This window comes from Bemisia tabaci, chromosome 7 (assembly GCF_918797505.1).
Source record: "Bemisia tabaci chromosome 7, PGI_BMITA_v3".
Classification (NCBI taxonomy): domain Eukaryota; kingdom Metazoa; phylum Arthropoda; class Insecta; order Hemiptera; family Aleyrodidae; genus Bemisia; species Bemisia tabaci.
The window spans coordinates 38,720,639-38,739,610 of record NC_092799.1 but is presented as its reverse complement, the minus strand read 5'-3'; the positions used below and the strand labels follow the sequence as shown (position 1 = coordinate 38,739,610).

The 18,972-nt window shown below is 40.9% G+C and overlaps 1 protein-coding gene across 2 annotated transcripts in view; it reads left to right on the top strand.

The window, feature by feature from the left end:
* Positions 1 to 18,972, top strand: part of LOC109044113 (protein amalgam) — a 381,462-nt gene that overhangs the window by 222,793 nt on the left and 139,697 nt on the right. The window lies entirely within an intron of this gene.

Here is an 18,972-nt window from a genome sequence, read left to right as displayed (position 1 = left end):
ATTTCCCCCGCCATTTTGTTTCTTCGCGCAGAGAAATTTTTCAACGAGGAAAAATTTCTCTGAATTTTCTCTGTGCTGCTGACAAAATTCAGTGGAATTTTCCAACAGATTCACCAACAATGTTCCTGTAAAAAAATAAAATGGCGGCGGAATTTTTGTGACGTCGCATGGCGCTTGTGATACTTTGGCCAGAAGGTGACGATTTTTGCATTTTGTCTTACCGTGACTTCTGACCCACACTGTACTCTCCAGCGTGTTTACACGAGCTAAGCAGCACGTAAAAGAGAACAACAGAGGACGCGATGAAAAAAGGAGCAAACATCGAAGTCTCCCCGCGACGCCGCACAGTGGATCGAGTCAATTGGAGAGGTTGGACATGAAATTTTTGACTAAAACTGCAAATTTTGATGTTCATTTCGTCACATTTTAAATTTCAAGTGGCTCTCTAGAAGGAAATTTCACGAAAAAATCAATGGAATTACTTTTAGAACCTCAAAGTTTTGTATAAACGGAGTTATACGCGTTTGAAGTTTCCAAATTTTGTCCGACCTCTCGTATTGACTCGATCCACTGTGCGCCCGCTCGCGTACAGGTCAGTTATCCGCAATGACCATAATGCGCGGGCGGGCCTGCTTTTGCGTATTGGCAGAGCTACAGAAATGCAAGGGTCAAGTTTGTTGTTTTCTTCATTTCATCACGATCCCCATATCGATTCCACGCATTTTGCACCAGGTGCTAGACACCGGACCCGAGCTCCGGAATATTAATTTGTCCGTTTGAGTGTCCTTCTATGTTCGCTTTTCTCATGCATGTCTGGAGGCGGTGAGTGGTGGAAATGCAAGCCAGAAGTTTTCCATTGTTGTCGGACCATGAGAAGAAACTGAAAGTTTGGTTTTAATAGATTGAGGAGTGGAAATAGCTATGCGTCTCCCTTAAGAATTGGGCTCAGAACTGAATCTTGTCACACCTTCACCTTTAGTAGAGGAAGGTTTGAGAAGTTCAAAAATGGCGGAGTTTTCAATCCAGCCCCCTCGGGGGGAAGGGAGGCCAAAGAACAATCCACTTCAGGTCATAACTTTTCCACGGTTGCAGATATCGAGTTAAACTTTTTTTTAAACGAAAGAACATAAAAAACCTTGTTATCAAGTGTAAAAAATTGACAGTCGGTCAATTTATGACAAAACTATGACTCATTGAATTTTTTTAAAAAAAAATTAATTATTTCAATTTTTCGATGAGAGGGATCACACGAAATGTTATGCAAACTGTTATGAGTGCGAAAGATAGCCCATGTTTGCCTCTTTGAAATCCTGTTCTCCTCAATGAAAACTAACAACTTTTCTATGCGAGAGTCCATGTCTTCCTGTGCCACTAGTGTGTCAACATTGCACAGGCTGACGGGTGCAAAGCTCGATAGACATGTGCATTGAAATTCATCGAACGATAATTGATACTGAACTGCAAATGCCAAATTGGCACAGATGCGAATTCCGCGGTGCCCAGCGTTGCCAAACATCCCGAAACCACCGATAAAATCTCAATTTGATACCTCAAATGCCGTACTCACAGGCAACGATGGCGATGGCTGTACCTTCATGACTGCGACCAGACGAGCCTCTAATATTAGACAAGCTTGGACCAACCTTGCCCTGACCCTAACTTTTACGTCTTCCGCGCCGACCCACCGCGTGCAGGTAAACAGACGCCAAAATCCCATCCCGGCGCTGGTCATAAATTCTTCCGCTTTAAAGTACACAGTGAACTTTGGAGGTCGGGGCGCTAGCGCAAGCTGCGCAAGGCCCCCCAAGTTGGAAAACCGCGAATCGCAGTTTAACGCAGCGTGCCGTGAAATTTTATACCCGTTTTATCTCTCTTTTTAATACGCACCGCATTGAAAATGTCTTGATTAGTAGATGAGTGCGTTGAATTTTTCTGACTTGTAAACTTTATACAATACCCCAGCTTTCGTTACCGTGCATCAGAGTTGCTCCCTCGCCACACAGTGGATCGAGTCAATTAGAGAGATCGAACATGAAATTTTGGACTAAAATTGCAAATTATTATGTTTATTTCGTCACGTCTTGAATTATCAGAAGTGCCTCCAGAACAAAATGTCACGAGGAAACCAATGAAACCACCTTTAGAACCTCAAAGTTTTATATAAACGGAGTTATGAGCGATTAAAATTTCCGAATTTTGTCCGACCTCTTCATCATTAACTCGATCCACTGTGCGCCGTATGAAGATAAAACTACCTTATTCGATCTACACTGCTCAACGTGTAGTTTTACCATAAAGTATGTAGTTTTACTGATACATTCCTAATATTTACGATAGTATCAGATGCCATCAAAGCTGACTCGACTTTTGCATGGGCCAACCTGATTTAGACTTAAACTCAGATAGATTGTGGGCCTGGTGCAAACTTCCGTTAGAGTAAAACAAAAATGTTTATTTCATCTAGGAAATGGCTCGAAAATCACGATGAGCGCATCGTGTAGTAGTGCAGTAGATAGTTGATGCATCTTAGTATTATTACGAAATTAGCTCTCCGCGGCGCCTGATGGAAGTGCTAAAATAGACTACTAACTTTGAGTTTTCAAGCTTGTCATGATTCACCACCGGGTGACACAGTTACGCGTGTGTCAAATCAGTCCCGGGGGATATTTTTAAGACCGTAAACAAAGCAACTCAGGTTAGCAAAAACGAAACAGGTTCAGTTTGAATGAGAGTAAAAATAATCCGGCAGGCGTAGCGAACATGCAAACTGTCTGTCGCAGAACAAAGCTGGTAAACATCCTAAATTTGAAGAGAGCAATTTATCTCCTCGGAGACTTTGAAGCTGCAGAAAGTAGGTTGAAGTTAATGAGTCAGCGTCGGAAATTTACTGAGGTATTTACTTTTTATTGCTGCTCTTGAGCTTCAAATCTTACAGAAAAGTCAATGTTTTGTGAGTTTTATAGTATGAGTTAGATTGGACTAGAGTTATAAAACGAGATGGAGGGAAAATTACAATGATGGTTTCGCGAAATTTGTTGTGAATGCGAATTGATCACGAACTCAGTTTTTCTCTATGTTGCTTTCCAAGAGTTATTTCGAATGAGGATTAGGAAAACGAACTCTCGGTCTGTGAAATGATACTTTTTTTAATCGTAAACGTTAAGGCGAAAAATCGATAGCGAAAAGTTGAAAATTGCGTATTTCCATCGCAGTGTCCTAAAATCTGTTTATTTTGTTAAAGAAATACTCATCAAAATTTGTTGTAGTTATGAATGAATAAGCGAGGAAAATTCACTGAGAATTACAAGGAAAATCTCGGTTAGTTTTCTCTCTAAAAATAAGCAAAGACGGAGAATGGAGTACGCATTTTAGACTCCAGTCATCGAAATCCTTCCTCACAAAGAGGTAAACGCAGAGAGTTAGCGAGAATGAAACATTGATTTTGATGACAAATTTTTGGTTTATGAATCCTCCGTCACGATGAGGAAGGTGAGGTGATATACGACTTTTCTGAACGGTCAAAATAGCTCCTGAAGATCGATGGCCGAAGTGAGGAACCTACGTATCTCCTCTTGTGACGTTGCAGACTTCCTGTAATTAATTTACTTTTCTCCCGGAAAACTGATCAACGAAATTTCATGAAAAATTCACAGACTTTCTTCGCAGTCAGCAGAATATTCTCTATAAATTTTAAGCCATAAAGTTGACTTTTTTCTCTTTAAAGATAATCCAGGAGCAGAGATTTTAAAGACACTACAATGGAGATACATGGTTTCGCATTTTAGCCATCGATTTGCTGTGTACAGCCTGAGAGTGGCTGAAAGTTGCCATCCTGCAAACTGATGCCCGTACCGCGTCGTGAATCCGAACTTAGAATAAAAATTGCCGTCTCTCTTCTAATTGGCGTGCAATTTCTGAAAATAACTCTCTAACGTCCCACCCGAAATAGACGCCCTGTCCCCGCCGTGCCATTTACACCACTCAGCACTGTATTAATTTCTTGCGGGGGTCATGGGTCAACCTACGTAGATAGAGAGCTTAAAGAGTCTCATAGCGAGATTTAATTAATGTGTTCCGCTCAGACACTTCTGCATCGCTTCACGTGAAAAAGAAGAAGAGAAAACTTCCGGTTTTTCTCATCTGAGTGGCGCGAGATCTTAAAAAAGAATACGAAGAGGAGTTGCAAGTTTCAGTTCGGGAAAGATGCATTGTTCGATTAAAGAAAATGTTTATTACGTAGGCAGGTGTCTACCTAAACTCTCACCCCCCCCCCCTCCATTAATTTTGCAAAATATCCTTCGACCACTCTTCGGATCCACCCTTTCAACGTTCTGTAGGGAAATAAGGGTGTAAGTTATCGATGACTAAGGAACAGCACTGCCCGTCTGCAAATTGGCGATTTTGCAGAACCAAGAAGAAACTTCGCCATTTTTGTAATTTTTAGGTCAGATTTGCATTTTTTTATACATTACTTGAACTTGGACTGTACCATTTTGCGATTAAATTTTGAGGCGATGAGCACAATGATGCGTTAATCAAAAAATGTATGCCTTCATATACGACGTAGGAAGTTGCCCTCATGTCCTATTTCATTTGTTATAGAATAATAACCACCATTCTTCCTTGAAATTTCCCGCTGATTGTCTTTACTCATTTTAATGACAGTATCCATGGGATTTCAAGATGATACTTTGATTCGCTCTCTCTAAAAAACTAAATAAGAAAAATTAAACGTGTTAGATTTTGAAACATTGCGAAAGGGATATAAGTTTTTCGACTTCAGCTGTCGATAAGCAGCATGCAATCTTCTAATCCGATCAGCAAGAAATTAATTTTATATTCGCGGCCCTGCTATAAATCTAAAGCTTGAGCAGTTCTGTGCGGAACTTAGATCGGCGATTTCCTGGCGGAAGAATGAAGAACGGTAGCTACGAGGGTGGAATGCATGATACTCGTCTGCCATGAAAGGGAAAACACCGTAAGAATATTCAAAAGTCGCCAGATTTCCACGGATCAAATATTTATTTTCTAGAACCGTTATAGATGTTTCTCCCTAAAATTTTCAGAGACATTAGATTAAATTGCAACTATAATTATCTAAAAAATAACCCAAAGAAAAATGCTTAAAAGTTTCTTAGGAAATTCGCATGATGTCACGCTGAAATCGACAACATCCAAACGAGCATGAGTCGTTCTTTTATAGTACGGCAAAACTGGCGTGCAGCTTCGATTAATTAATAATTAGTATGCAAATCTGCGGATGAGATCGCCGTCAAGGATTAGCGCAAGTGTCCCGCGCTCCAGTAATTAGAGGCCACGATAATAAACGACCTACCAATCGCCGCAGCGCCGACGCTGTCCGAACCAATCAGAAGAGGTGCGCCGGAACATCTTCATGATACACTTTTTCAATTTTTAATCGTCTCTCCGACTCTCATGTGTAACACAGTGCCCTGAGTATAAGAGTTAGGTCGTGTGGGCCATGGTTCAGTCCTGTGTTCTGCAGATAGTCACTGCAGATTACTGTAGTGACTAGCAAAGTCACTGCAGATTCCACGTCCAGATTTTTAACGGTGCATCGAGTGTAGCGGAAGTTAGAAGGTAAACGCGCAGTCAATCCATTGAAAAAGTGATAAAGCTAATTTTGATCGTCCGTGAAAATTCAAGCCCGCGCCGCCAGCACTGCAGACGATTCATCGTTGATTATGATCTCCCGCCACCGTCCCGTGGGATGGCGTGATGGCGATGGGGTATTTAGCGGATGAAAAATCTGTCGCGGCTCGCTTGGCTGGGCAATTTATGAGACGGGCCAAAGTCTGGCTCGCCCCGAATTTTGAGTGACGTCCAGTCGACTACCAATAAAAACGGAATTAATTGGACGTATTTATGCTAAAAGGGACTATGAGCATTGGGTTTGCGTGACACATGGTGCCTTTTAGCATAAATATGTCCAATTGAAACAACGCCGAATGATGTTCATCGACGCGCGTCGCCCGTCGCGTCCGACGTGCGAGTCGCGACGCGAGGGCGCGCCACTTGCGACGTGACGTTAGACGTCGCGGTAACGCTGTCTGCCGCTTGAATCGAAGCTTGGAGTAACTGTCCTGCCGCCAATTGATCTCAATCTCATTTGAATAAAGAAAAAAAATGATGGGATCTTTAGTCCTGAAGTTTAAAACAAGCTTTTTGGCAGGTCGATGGACCGAAGTTGTTCAGATACATAGAATCGATGCCGAGAAAATGCCTGTGTTGCTCAGAAGGAGGAAGAGCAACTTGCTCTCCTTCGATATTGTCAAGAACTTAAGCTTTAACGATTTGAAATATCTCTCTTCATTTTTATGAATTCAAAGATTGTAATGCTGATTAAAAATATTATCTTATCAACATGCCCCAATTCCCAAGAGGCGTTGTTTTATCAAACTTACGTAATCCATAATCGATCTCTGAATCCGTTGTTAAAAAGAGGAATCCTGCACGTTTCAATCTTGTGAATTCCAGAACAATCAAGTGGAAAAAATTCAAATTTCAACTTCAACTCTTTGTTTTGCTCTAACTGAAGTTTGCAACAGGCCCATTCCGAATTCCAATCCCATTTGTTAATTAGCATCCCCTCGGAACTTTGCTTCCTTCCGCTAAGGTTCACCGGAAAAAAACACATCGGATCTAGAGTCCAGACTCTTGAAAACATCGACAAGAAAAAAAACTCTTGATTCAATCAGAATCTAGCTTAAATCAAGAACCAAGCCTCTTAATTTAAGCGGATTTCGTTTTGATTCAAGCAAAAATCCGATTGAATCAAGAGTATTTTTTCTTGTCAATGTTTTCAAGAGTCTGAACTCTAGATCCAATGTGTTTTTTTCCAGTGTTCCTTTCCTCATTTAAGGTCGCAAACGGACGAATCTCAAAATTTGGCAACCGCGTCGAGCGAGCTTTGAGCTTTGAGCTTAAAGAATGAGTGAGCTCACGCTTTTGCGAAGATCCTCCCCTTCCGTTAATGAATACGTTTCTGCTCGTCTACGAAACCGAACACTTCTCAAGCAGGTAGTCATTGTCTGGCCACCGGCAGCCCAGAACCACGGCGAGTAATTACCGACAATGAGTGGGCTTTAGTTTAATGACCGCTCCGGTCAGGTAATTATTATCAATTTGTCGCCATGATCTTCATACCTGTTATCATCTCATAAATCCGCGCCGACGTGAGAGCATTCTCGCGGAATCGTCCCCACTTCCGATCCCTGTCGTGGAGACTTCCAAGGGGGAGGGGGGGTGTCACTAATAAATTCACTGGGAACTTTTAATTTTATTGATTCATAAAGTAATTTCGAGGCCTAGAGCTGTCATCTCGACAAGAGCATACGTTAACATAATCACTCTCCCTTCCTCTTTTTGTCACACTGTATAAAATTATCACCAAGAGTTGCATGTATCATATCATTGTTCATTCAAAAACGCAGCCTTCGGGCAAAAAACCGTTTCCTAGACGCGAAGAAACTCAACTACATGTGACTTGTCAACGTTTCGCAAAATTCCCGCTCGTGATGTGTATTTTTAGTAGGAAACTTCACTGGAAAAAAAACACATTGGATCTAGAGTCCGGACTCTTAAAAACATCGGCAAGAAAAAATACTCTTGATTCAATCGGATTTTTGCTTAAATCAAGAACCAAGCCTCTTAATTTAAGCGGATTTCCTTTTGATTTAAGCAAAAATCTGATTGAATCAAGAGTATTTTTTCTTGTCAATGTTTTCAAGATTCTGGACTCTAGGTCCAATGTGTTCTTTTTTCCAGTGGTACAGACACCTCTAACCTCAAATTTCACTGATTTTCTCCCAGTTACATGCAAAAATCAGCAAAATTTTAGACAGAAATTGTGCAGTCATTCTCGTTTTAAAAGTTAATTTTTTAAAGTCACTTTTTGGAAGTTGAAATGAAGTTTCGTTTTTTCGTGTCGCAAAGAATGAAAAGTTACAAAAAAGGAAATTTCGTTGTCATCAAGAGTGAACAGGTAGAGGATACTCTCGAGTAAATTTCATATTTTGCGTTGAAAGGAAATCATCCAGAATTCACACCGAAACAATGGATCCAATTGAAATTTGCCAGTCTACTTGACCTTCGGGAGAAAAATCTGACCCGAAGCCTTTCGAGTTTTAAACTTCTTGCTTATAATCATCATTCATCTGAATTCCACTTTTGCCCTCTATTTTGCGCGATAAACCTATCAGCTTCCATCGTCTAGACTGGACAGAGATAATTTCGGCTAATGACATTTTTTGATAGACTTTTTCGTGGTAGCGTAATTAAAGTCAGTTATTTAATATGCAATCACTCAATACGCAGCACCTCAAAAAATTCGGAAATATGTTTAGCCAGAGTTGTCTGAAACATTTACTATCTTCCCTATGAAGTATGAAGCAACGACTTTCAAAAAGCGCCTTTTGAAACTTCTTGAAAAACTACGAAATATTATTTCTCTGGAAATCCTTGTTGGTAATTTCCTCTAGTAAAATTTACTTGAAAAAGTATTTTCGAAGATAGTACACCCTGTGTTAGAGTTTCAAACCTGCTTTCAATCATTTCAAGTATACAAATCTGCAGTAGATATTTTAGGAATTTTTAAAATTTTTGTTACGTCGTAAATTTTACTTAAAAACTATACACTGCAAGGATTCCCCAAGACATATCTCTCTTTTATGTAGAGCTGCCTCTTGAAAGCTGAAACTTTAGGTTTTTTCAATAGTTAGGCTTTTGCAACATTCGTTGCTAACAGGAAATCGGTTGATCGGTTGACAACAGTACCCGCAGATTTTTGTCATGGGAACGGAGTTCCCCATGATATTAGAATCGTTCCGTTGCTTTCGCTATGGGATTCCCTATACCTCTGCGACCTTGAGCGTTTCGCCCAGTCTCCGATTTTTGGTTGATTTTCCGATGTATCAAAAACCGTTGTATTTTTTAGCCAATCATGTCTCTACGTCAAGTTGTGTTGATTGCTAAAATTCGCTTTCAGCGAGTTTTTTTTCCATCTTGAGATGTCGTGTCTGACTGGTAAATCTGCGCAGAACCACGAAGTTCCGTTTTTAGGCAAATTCTTTTTTTTGGGAGGTTCTGATTGGTTATTTTTCACCATCAGTTTTCTGTTCGTTGGTGCAAAAGATCGCCTACCTCGGTGTTCTTGAGAAGCCGCCATTATCCCACCTCAAATTTGAAAAATAGAAGTAAAGAAATAATAACCATCGTACAAGGTGGAAAATTGTTCTGGAGGACTCGTTACGGATAAAGAAGTCAAAATCAGAGCTCGATTGATTGATTTAATTCATGGATACGCAAATATTGCCTTAGCTCAACTGCCGCGATCGGAATGCGTGCTTGGATGGACTTCAAGACGCATTAAAACAGTGCGAACCATGGCTCCTACAGCAATCCGCTTCATATTCCAAAAGCAGTCAAGGTCTCTTGTGATAAGTCCCGCCCATTGCCCGAGTCTTTTAAATGCTATTTTTACTCTAACTATCGTGGATCCGTCATAGCCTAGTTGACTAAACCGCCTCGTGTTTGTGATTAGATGCGGGTTCCCGGCGATCGTGAGTTCGGTACCCGCCGATGGGAACTACTTTTTAATGGTTGTATTGAATGTTTTAGACTAATCATCAAAAATTAATTAATAGTAGATGATAAATGTACGAACATTTTCTCGTGAGTTAATATGTTAAACAAAAATACTGGAATATACCTCCTTCATATAATCCACATGTTCCCCCAAATTAATGACGTTATTTTCTTTTTTCAATAAAGTTAATTTGCATTCAACGTTCGTAAGTTAAGCAAAAAGTACCTATTGTTACAAATAGAAAGACATGAAAATAGTATGTCTAACATTTCAGTTGTTTTTTTTTTTTATTTATTTTTTGTTTTTTCGTTTTTTCAATAAAACAAATTGACTGGGACTAGAATCATCGTATCTCTGAAGACAAGAGCTAAGTTTTTTGATACAGAAATACTAATATATTCATCCTTTATATAATCAGGGAGATGTTGACCCAAATATTGATGTATATTTTCTCCGTTCGCCCAAATTAATGATGGTATTTTCTTTTTTCAATAAAATTAATTTACATTCCACGTTCTTAAAGCAATATTTTCTCCAAAATTCAGCAAAAAATAACAATTTATACCTACGCAAAAAGTAAATAAATAAATAAAGCAATGACATGAAAGTAGTATAGGTAGTAGGTACACATCTAACATTTCGGTTACATATATTTGAATGAAAAAAATGGCAACTTAGGAAGCACATAGGTCACTTATCGACGGTGAAACTACCAAACCACGTATCTCGGTTTGCGACGTCGCAGACTTCCTGTCATACTTTATTTTTTAAATGAAAAGCTACTTAACGTCCAGTCTTGAAAAGTTCCGTGATTTTTCCTCTTCGTGCGGAGAAAATTCTGTGAAAATTTCAAGGAATGATATTGATTTGGTCTACTTCAAAAAAATAAAATGTGAGCGGAGATTTTTAAACACCGCAAACGAGATACGTGGTTTGGTAGTTTCACCGTCGTTATGATGCGTATTCGGGCATATGCGTAGAGTAAAAATATCATACTTTACGCCGAAAAAACGAAACTGAAAGTTAAATGCGTTAACTTCCAAAAACCATACATAATCCAACGAAAATAAATAATTGGTAAATAACAGCTTTCTTGTATGCAAAGAAAAAAAATTAAAAATGTTAAAAAAGAGATGTCGACACAAAATTACATAGCCCCTTCAATTCTGAAGATACTACAAACGAACTGTACCTTAAAATTTTCATATCCCAGAAGCAAAAGTTCCCATGACGAATAGTGCTATCGCTAGCGATTGCAAAAACCAACTTGTTCACCATTCAAATTAAAATGAAACGAATTCTTTCTAAATCATCCACACCGCTCGAGCGATATTCCAGACACATAGCACATAGCTTGACTTCCAGTGAACTTTGAACTTGGGCCTCATCGCAGCTTACGGTCAAAGCTATGCCTGAGGAGACTGCTTGGCGCGGACGGACTGATTGTGAGCGTTCAAAAATTGATTTCGTTCGAGTCGCGTCGGCGGCGGCGGAGCAAATTCTAAACAGAGCTTGACTTCATTTCTGCCGCGCTTAACAAGAACCACGGATCCTCGAAGGTATTCAATTGGACTTAGGTGGTTCTTCCTCAGCGCAGTGGATTATTCGGGGCATGCGTTGAGTCGAGGGGCAGGGCCTCGCCTCCGAGTTTGAACAACTGATTTACATTTCAAGGAGACTGCCCATGCCCAAGTGCCCGGCACCAACGGGCGTTGCTACAATTGAATTCCGATCGTCTGTAAGATCTCCGTGATACACACGACCGCGCGCTGCTCGCACACGAGGAAGCCCGAAATTTTAAGGAGCTCTTCCGTGTCGCTGCACTTGGACTTGGAGTCGCTTTGGGTGGAGTTCTTGAATGCAGACAAGATTTTCTATTCGATCTTTCATTTCTACGTAAAATTGCCAGAGAAACACAAAACGGGATGCCATGGGGTCAAACCTCATGGGTGTAGGAGCTTACTAAACCAAGGGAAAACTCAACACAAAGGTTTGGTTATAGTGACGGAAGTGAAACACAAAATAACCCAGGCCTTTGGTTGACTCGCGAGTTTCCTAGTCTTTCTATTGTTTTCTCCGCTGAATTCACCGCAAACTGTTTAAAAGAAAAAGAAAAAAAATTGGGTTGGTTTGTGTTTCACTTCCTGTTTAACCCAAAGTAACAGAGGAGCACACTATTTTTGTCAGTTTGTATGATTTTAAATAACCCTTTTTCCCGTATAAAGATGTTTCCCCTCACAGTGCCCTCAGTTGAAGTAAAGGGCCTCCAAAATTTTGGGAAATCGTCGTTTTTCTCTGAATTTTTGAGAAAGTGTAAACCAAATCTCATGATAATTGGCTGCACTCCGTACTTTTTAACGGTGAATTGCGGAAGTTCCAAATCGGGAGAACCAAGTGTTTTACCTGGAAAGATTCAAAATCCCCAGAACTTCCCCTTCAACTTTAGACCTAGATAATTTTGGGATCGTGGATGAATTCTGGGAGGTAGACATTTTTCCCTGCGGCAAAAAATCAGAAGTAACGTTGATTTCTCATAAAATTCGGTGAGGAGAAATCGTCAAAGCCTAGATACACGTTTAAATTTCAGTCAATTTTCGATCAAAATGATGAAAAAAACGGCGGTCAAATTTTTGTAGGCCGCAATTTGATGGTAGAAGGTGCGCACCAGTCATCATTTGATTGGAAATTGATGAAAATTTGAGCGTGTGTCCAGGCCTTGACTCACTTCCTCAGCTTGCCTCACCTAAAATCGATATTTTCAATAGGCTTAAATTTGCTGCAAAATCGTCACTGTTAGACAGAGGTCAATTCTTACTATCCTATAAAAATCGAGCGTTACACAATATGAATGAGCATGTAGTTAAACTTTTACCGTGAAAATGGAATAGTGCATTGTTTTTACCCAAACTCTTTACTAAAGAGCATTACAGATGAAACCTTGAAATGAATTCCATCAATTTCAATGTTGCAGTCCGATTGTGTCGCAACGCAGTAAGCGCCACAGTGTCGGGCAATGAGCACTACCTATTGTCGAGATTAATGTCGCACTCCAGCTTCAAACGCTTGCAGTGATCAATGCAACGCAAGTGCGAACCTCCGACATTCGCCAGCCAAGAAACATTAATTGTGCTTCGATCTTGTCGTCGCAGGGCACGGGGCAAACGACAGACACTCAAGTTGCGGTCACAGAGTTGGCAAGCACCGCAACTCCTGCCAACTTTCGTATCGTTCCACGACACAACACGAGTCAAGTGTAATTTCTGTTTTTTAATCGAAGATTGGCAATCCTGACAGCGGTGTTGAGATCGTTGGTCTTGAAGCTGGTGGTTTCAACTCGATGCGAAGTCGCAAAGTTCGGTGGGAAGCTCAAGTATGATAAGCTTATAGTATAGATAGCTGACAGTTCGATGCGGAATATGGAAAGGAGGAACTGGCAATATTGGGATCATGTCTAATTGTTCAGTAATGCAATGTTGATCGCTGATTGATCGCGATTCAACCGCGTGTCTCAGTTTGATTAACTCGCGGTTTTTCCGTTTCAAGGAAACTTTCTGCGGTTAGCATAGTCAGTTTACAAGTGGAGTGTACGCAATTCCACACTGGAACACTTGCAACACACACGCTCATGACACTGCACTTAACTTTTGTTTACATCAAGAAAACTGTTCCCTTGCCAGTTTTTACTTACCCTGGGAGTAATACTCTCTCAGCAGCTTCAATCAAGAATGTATAATCGTTGAAGAGGAAGAAGAAGAAGAAGAAAAGAGAAAGGAAAATACTACAAAGAGGAAACGAGGAATCAAATGGAGGGAAACAGAAAGGAGAAGGGACTTTGAACACACGTGAAAAAAAACAACTTCACCGAGAGAGACAAGATTATACGAACGAAGGCGTGTCAGTTTGCCTTCAATTTCAATGTAGGCAAAACGAGCTCCCTCGTGGTCAAATAGTGGTATCGTTTTAAAATGGCACTATCCCTCAAGAATCAAACAAATAGGAGTTTTTTTCACCAAACGGATAGAGACTACTTGAACGTCATGTCAGTTTGCCTTCAATCTTCAGTGTAGGCAATACAAGATCCCACGAGGTCGAATAGTGGTATCATTCCCCTTGCAACAGTAAGACAGTTCCTCGTTTGCAAGTTCATTGTAGACATGAGGGGAAAGTAAAAATGAAGTGCGAATTATTAAATAACTTATGACGAAGAATGTAGACCTGTGACTTCAGTCACGGGTTTTCGCTAGTTTGATCAATAATTACTTTTATTTAAACAAATACTCCCATTTTTCTGTATCCCAGACTGACTCACGAAACCTATGACGGTTGAACCAATCAGAAGTTGATCCTCGGGTACTCTCTTTGTAAAAGTCTTAAAGCTAAGTACTAAGCAGATAAGGAACAAACTTTATAAAAATTGACTCAAAGGAGTGCCGCTGCCTTTGTACAAAACTAATTAAGTGAAGCTACTGTTGGCCCACCCAGACCGAAAGTTCCCGCCAAAAGAGTTAAAGGGGTAGTTTGAACACTCAATTAAGAAAAGATACCAACTTAATAGGTCATCAACAGCCTCTTATCTAGTTCGCAAATCGCGGGGCAATTTACCCAGTGGTACCAGCTAACAAGGTCGGCCGATGCGGTAAACCGGTGAACGAGTGGGTTATCCGGCCTCCAAGGGGGTGATTTCGCCACCAGCCAGCTGTTGTTTTAGATATTTTAATTACTAGCCTAATGAAAATTAATTTCCGTGCAGCATATGGCCACTCAATCAAAAGAGACGTCCGATAAACAACGGCTCGCGGAAAAACGGCCTCGGGGGTGGAAATGCACCCCTGAATGCAGGGTTGTCGGATCGCGCGGTAAAATCAGCCTACTTTACATCTATTTGTTAGGGTTGTAAGGGTAGAGGAAAACAGCTACGGAGAGGTTGGGCATTTTTTGTACTCGCTAATATTTTGCTTTGCCACAGTGGAAATCACACCAGAACGTTTTTGAGATTTTGAGATCATTATCAACATTTATCAAGTATAAACGTCCTCCCTTCTTTCTTCCCTTATTCTTCCTCTTTTTTTCACGCGAACGCTCTCTGGATCCGCCTATGAACCAGGAAAAATCTGGGAATTTTGGCATACAGTGTTAAAAATTACCGAAAATGTTGGGGAAAAAGTTGAAGGACTGTAAATAAGCAGTCGGAAATTTTTAAGGGAAATTGAGGGAATTTTGATGTCCTCACCTGACGTGGAACCCTGCTTATTATTCCATCTGGCAACGCTGTGAGAGGCACAACCGTCGCGCGACGTTCTGCAGGTGGCGCGGCGCTTATGCATGCGTGCGCTGTGAAGGATTTGAATTTTATCCCCGTTTTTTGAAGACTTAATTTGTATTAAACGCACTTCCGGTGCGGCCACTTGAAACCCCCAAAAAACGTCAACCGTGTGACAGTCCGCACCCTTCCCGCCGGCCGTCGCGTCGGTAAAAAACTCGCACTGCACCCCTTGGGCGTTGTCCGCTCGACTTACACTAATAATAGGGATTCGATGAGTTTTTAGGTTTTATTTTCTCGCTCCTTTTGCGGGTAGAGAAAGTGTTGTCATCCAGATAAAAAGAAGAAGCAAAAGTTGAAATTTCGTCATTTCTATGCGCTTTAAGGTTCCTTAAGTCAAAAAAACCATACTTGATAAAATGTGCGTCCGTCCGACGTCCCCTATTTCTATGTGTAGCCATTACTCAAAATCCATTCGTTCAATTTCATTCAAAATTGACACACTGGAAAAAAAGTCGCTTGGATCTAGAGTCCACACTCTTGATATCGTTGACAAGAAAAAATACTCCCGATTCAATCGGATTTTTCCTTGAATCGAAGAGCGAGGCCTCTTGATTTAAGCGAATTATTACCTTTTGATGCAAGAAAAAATCCGATTAAATGAAGAGTAACTTTTCTTGTCAATATTTTTAAGAGTCTGGATTCTAGATCCAATCGACTTTTTTTCCAGTGGCATGGAGGACCAAGGACCATATCTGTGGTCTCTTTATGCACGTAAAGTGATATTAGGATACGCCAAAATTGGGGGGGGGGGGCTGGGGACAAAACATGATTTATACCAAATTCGCACCGTAGGCTGCTTTTGAAATGACTGTAAACCGTTAGTGAATGAGCCGTTTGTAGGAGAAAATTTCAGTATTCCTGTGATAAATCTAAAAAATTCGGCCCAATGACGGAGTGTTGAAGGTAGTAGCTCAAGGAAGGAACAAGTAATGCTCGACTTCAGTGAGAGATGACAGAGCGGGTGGAGGAGTAATTTACTCCTCAAAATGCCAGCGGGCATAATTTCCAGCGAAGATTGCAGTAGACTTCATTACGATTTTTTTAAACACAGGATAACTCACCGAGCTCCAAAGTAGCGGCGCCTTAGTAGGTTATTAGAATAACTGCGCCTCCAGCAGATGTACAGCAGACCGATGTTGTACAATCGATGATGGGATTTTACAGATTTTTCCTTGAAATCATTTACGTCATTTCATAGTCCGCTCATCATGAAGTAAAATCGAATTTTGGAGTCTGACAGGTTTTGAAAAACACCTAGGGAGTAGCACGTATATTTTGGAACGAATCAGTTGTTTTTACAAAAGAAACAGGTTCACTTCTCGATGGGTCTTAATTAGATGTCCTTTTATGCAAGCCAAGACTCATGCAAAAATGGACTTGTTCACTTTGGAAAACAACTGATTCAAATTATTCTAATGTCAGCAAGCGTTAGCTCAATGCTCAAGGAGACTTCTCTCAGAAAAAAACACTAATGAGATTGATAAATCTTATGAACACGGATATGACACTGATCAAGACTTAAAATTAGTGTATTTGAACTCATTTGGCTTATGCCTTCTATCTAGAGACATTACCTATACCATGAAATACGATGTATGACATCAAATCTGTTTGTCCGAAGGGCGCGAACGTTAAAGTCTCGTTCTGAACTTAACTTAAAAACTTAAGGACAGCTTTAGAACAACGTTCGGACAGCTCTTACATTTTCTCATCAGTCCATATAAGATTCTACCGTCAAATAATCGCGATTTTGTAACGCGCGGATCCATTTCCAGATCGTAAAACTGGCAACGCCGAAAGAGCCATTGTTTCCAAGATTGCAAAATTTACGAAGGATTTTGTTACAGCGTTACGGCGCTCAAGAGGGCAGCAGATATTCGGCAAGCACGGCCCATTGTATATGATAATACCACCTCCCGAACGACTAATGGGTTACGGTGGGCAGTCATTAACGCGGCATAACACGTTCACAAACAGCAATTAATGTTCGGCTCCGGGTTCCTTAGCGAGAGCCAAAAAGGTGTATTTTAGCTTGAGAGGGTGTTTTTAATGCACCGAATGGCCGGTAGCGTTTTCCCGCGCGCGGGTCCGCGCCGGCGATAAATTCTCGGTTTCTGGAAGGATTTATCCTTGGGTCCGGCCAAGCTCAATATTGGCTCGCGCTCATACGCTACGCATATTTAGCGCCAAACGCAATTTATCGCCGCAATTACGGAAGAAATGCATAGTAATTGAAAAACAGAGGGAAAAAAAATACGCCGAAGACATTAATCATTCGCTCGGGCGCCGCATATGAAGCTGTGCGACGGGGGTCCGCTTGCACATGTAAACACGGTAATTGATTATATTATGCACCTGTTCGCCGCTTTCAGGTGAGAATCAAAGTTCCTTGCCGGAGCCTCCACTCTGGTTCTTTGTGCCGGGACCGCAACGTGTTTGAAAAAGGTTGAGTTGAAATGCATGATTAAAAGTCCAACAGATTTATAGCTGTCATAAACATGAAGTTATATCCTTATCAAAAGAAAATGACCCAATAATCAGTCGCTATTTTGGTCACGCTGTCTCTGATGGCAAATCAGAGACAACGTGTAATCAAAAGTTAAATAGAAGTCTCAATATGGGTAACCTTCGGAGTTTAAGCCTCCACTTTGGTCAGTGGCACAAGGTCGGGTAGTCGATTTTTTACTTTGAAACCTACATTTAGATCTTTGATCTTAGGCTTCAAAGATCTCGTACCAACGGTCCTTCGCTATGTGCTGATTTAGACCTAGCGTCTTGAATCGGTATTGATTAGCAAATGGATCTATGTTTATATCCTCACAGGACGCCATAGCAGGTTACGTTTTTAGATCCGATGCTCTTATTAGTCTGACCAGTATTCTCTTATTTTTTCGCGGCTGTTGGGCTATACTGCTGAGATGAAACTCTTCATCTAGCAGATTGTTTCCCTTCCGGAGGACAAAATCAGCAAATTAAAATAGCCAATCGGCAAAGTGACCCATCGGGCGTAGAATCTCCTTCAATTGCCAGAGATAGGCAAAACGAGCTCCCAAGAGCACGAATAGTGGTGAAAGACTCCTTTGAAATTCCAGCCTTATGGACGGTACTTATCTAACTCACAATCCATTCAATATCGCCCTTACAGTTAATTTGTCAGCAGTTGTTACGTTATGCCTTTATGGAGGTCATTCTACAATTCACACTTTTCCTACGAGAATTGAACCAGGCGCGTTTTTTATAGCCTTCCCCCAAGTGGGACGATATTCTCTCCTTATCGAAACAGATATAAGCTTTGTCATCCAATATATCACGATGTCTTGATGATTCGGCCAATGTTAAAATGTAATAATCTGATGAGTCCTAGAAAATGTGCATTTTTATGGGGAGCAAGGGTCATGAGAAAACGAACCTGTTAAGTTTTACCGTCAACCGATTCATATATTGGACATACCAAGACGGAAAAAAACAAAGCAGCTGTAATCGTAAGCAGATTAGGAAGCAGATCTCAAGAAGGGATACATAATTTATAGAAATCAAAAGGAACTATCTCCATTTTGACGTGGGCTATGCTGGGCATGTATTCTTATGGGTTTCAGGGTCCAAGTCACAATGAATATATTCCCTTTTGATTCAAATATATTCAAGGATCCTGGATCAATGCTCAGACTAATGAGGGGCGTCTTGATAAGGAGGTGGAGGATTTTCGGTTGTCAAGCTCCTTAGAGCAAGGATCGCCGACAACCACACGCCCTGGCCCGGATCACGCATTCCAGGGTTTGATTAATTTTCAGGGATCAGAAGGATGACTCGGAATAAACGGGAGGTGGACGTTAATATACTTCCATGAAAGAGTTTTTCGCTCCGACAGGAGCAAGCCTTTAATTTTCGTGTCAGGGCCGTCAAGGACACAACGGACGGATTGAAATTTCGCGGGCACGATCATTGAAGGATTTTGGCGGTTGCTGTTCTTTCTGCCGCACGGAGATGTTCTACTCTTGATGTATGAATATGCTGCAGGCAATTAGTCAATTCAGGCATTTTA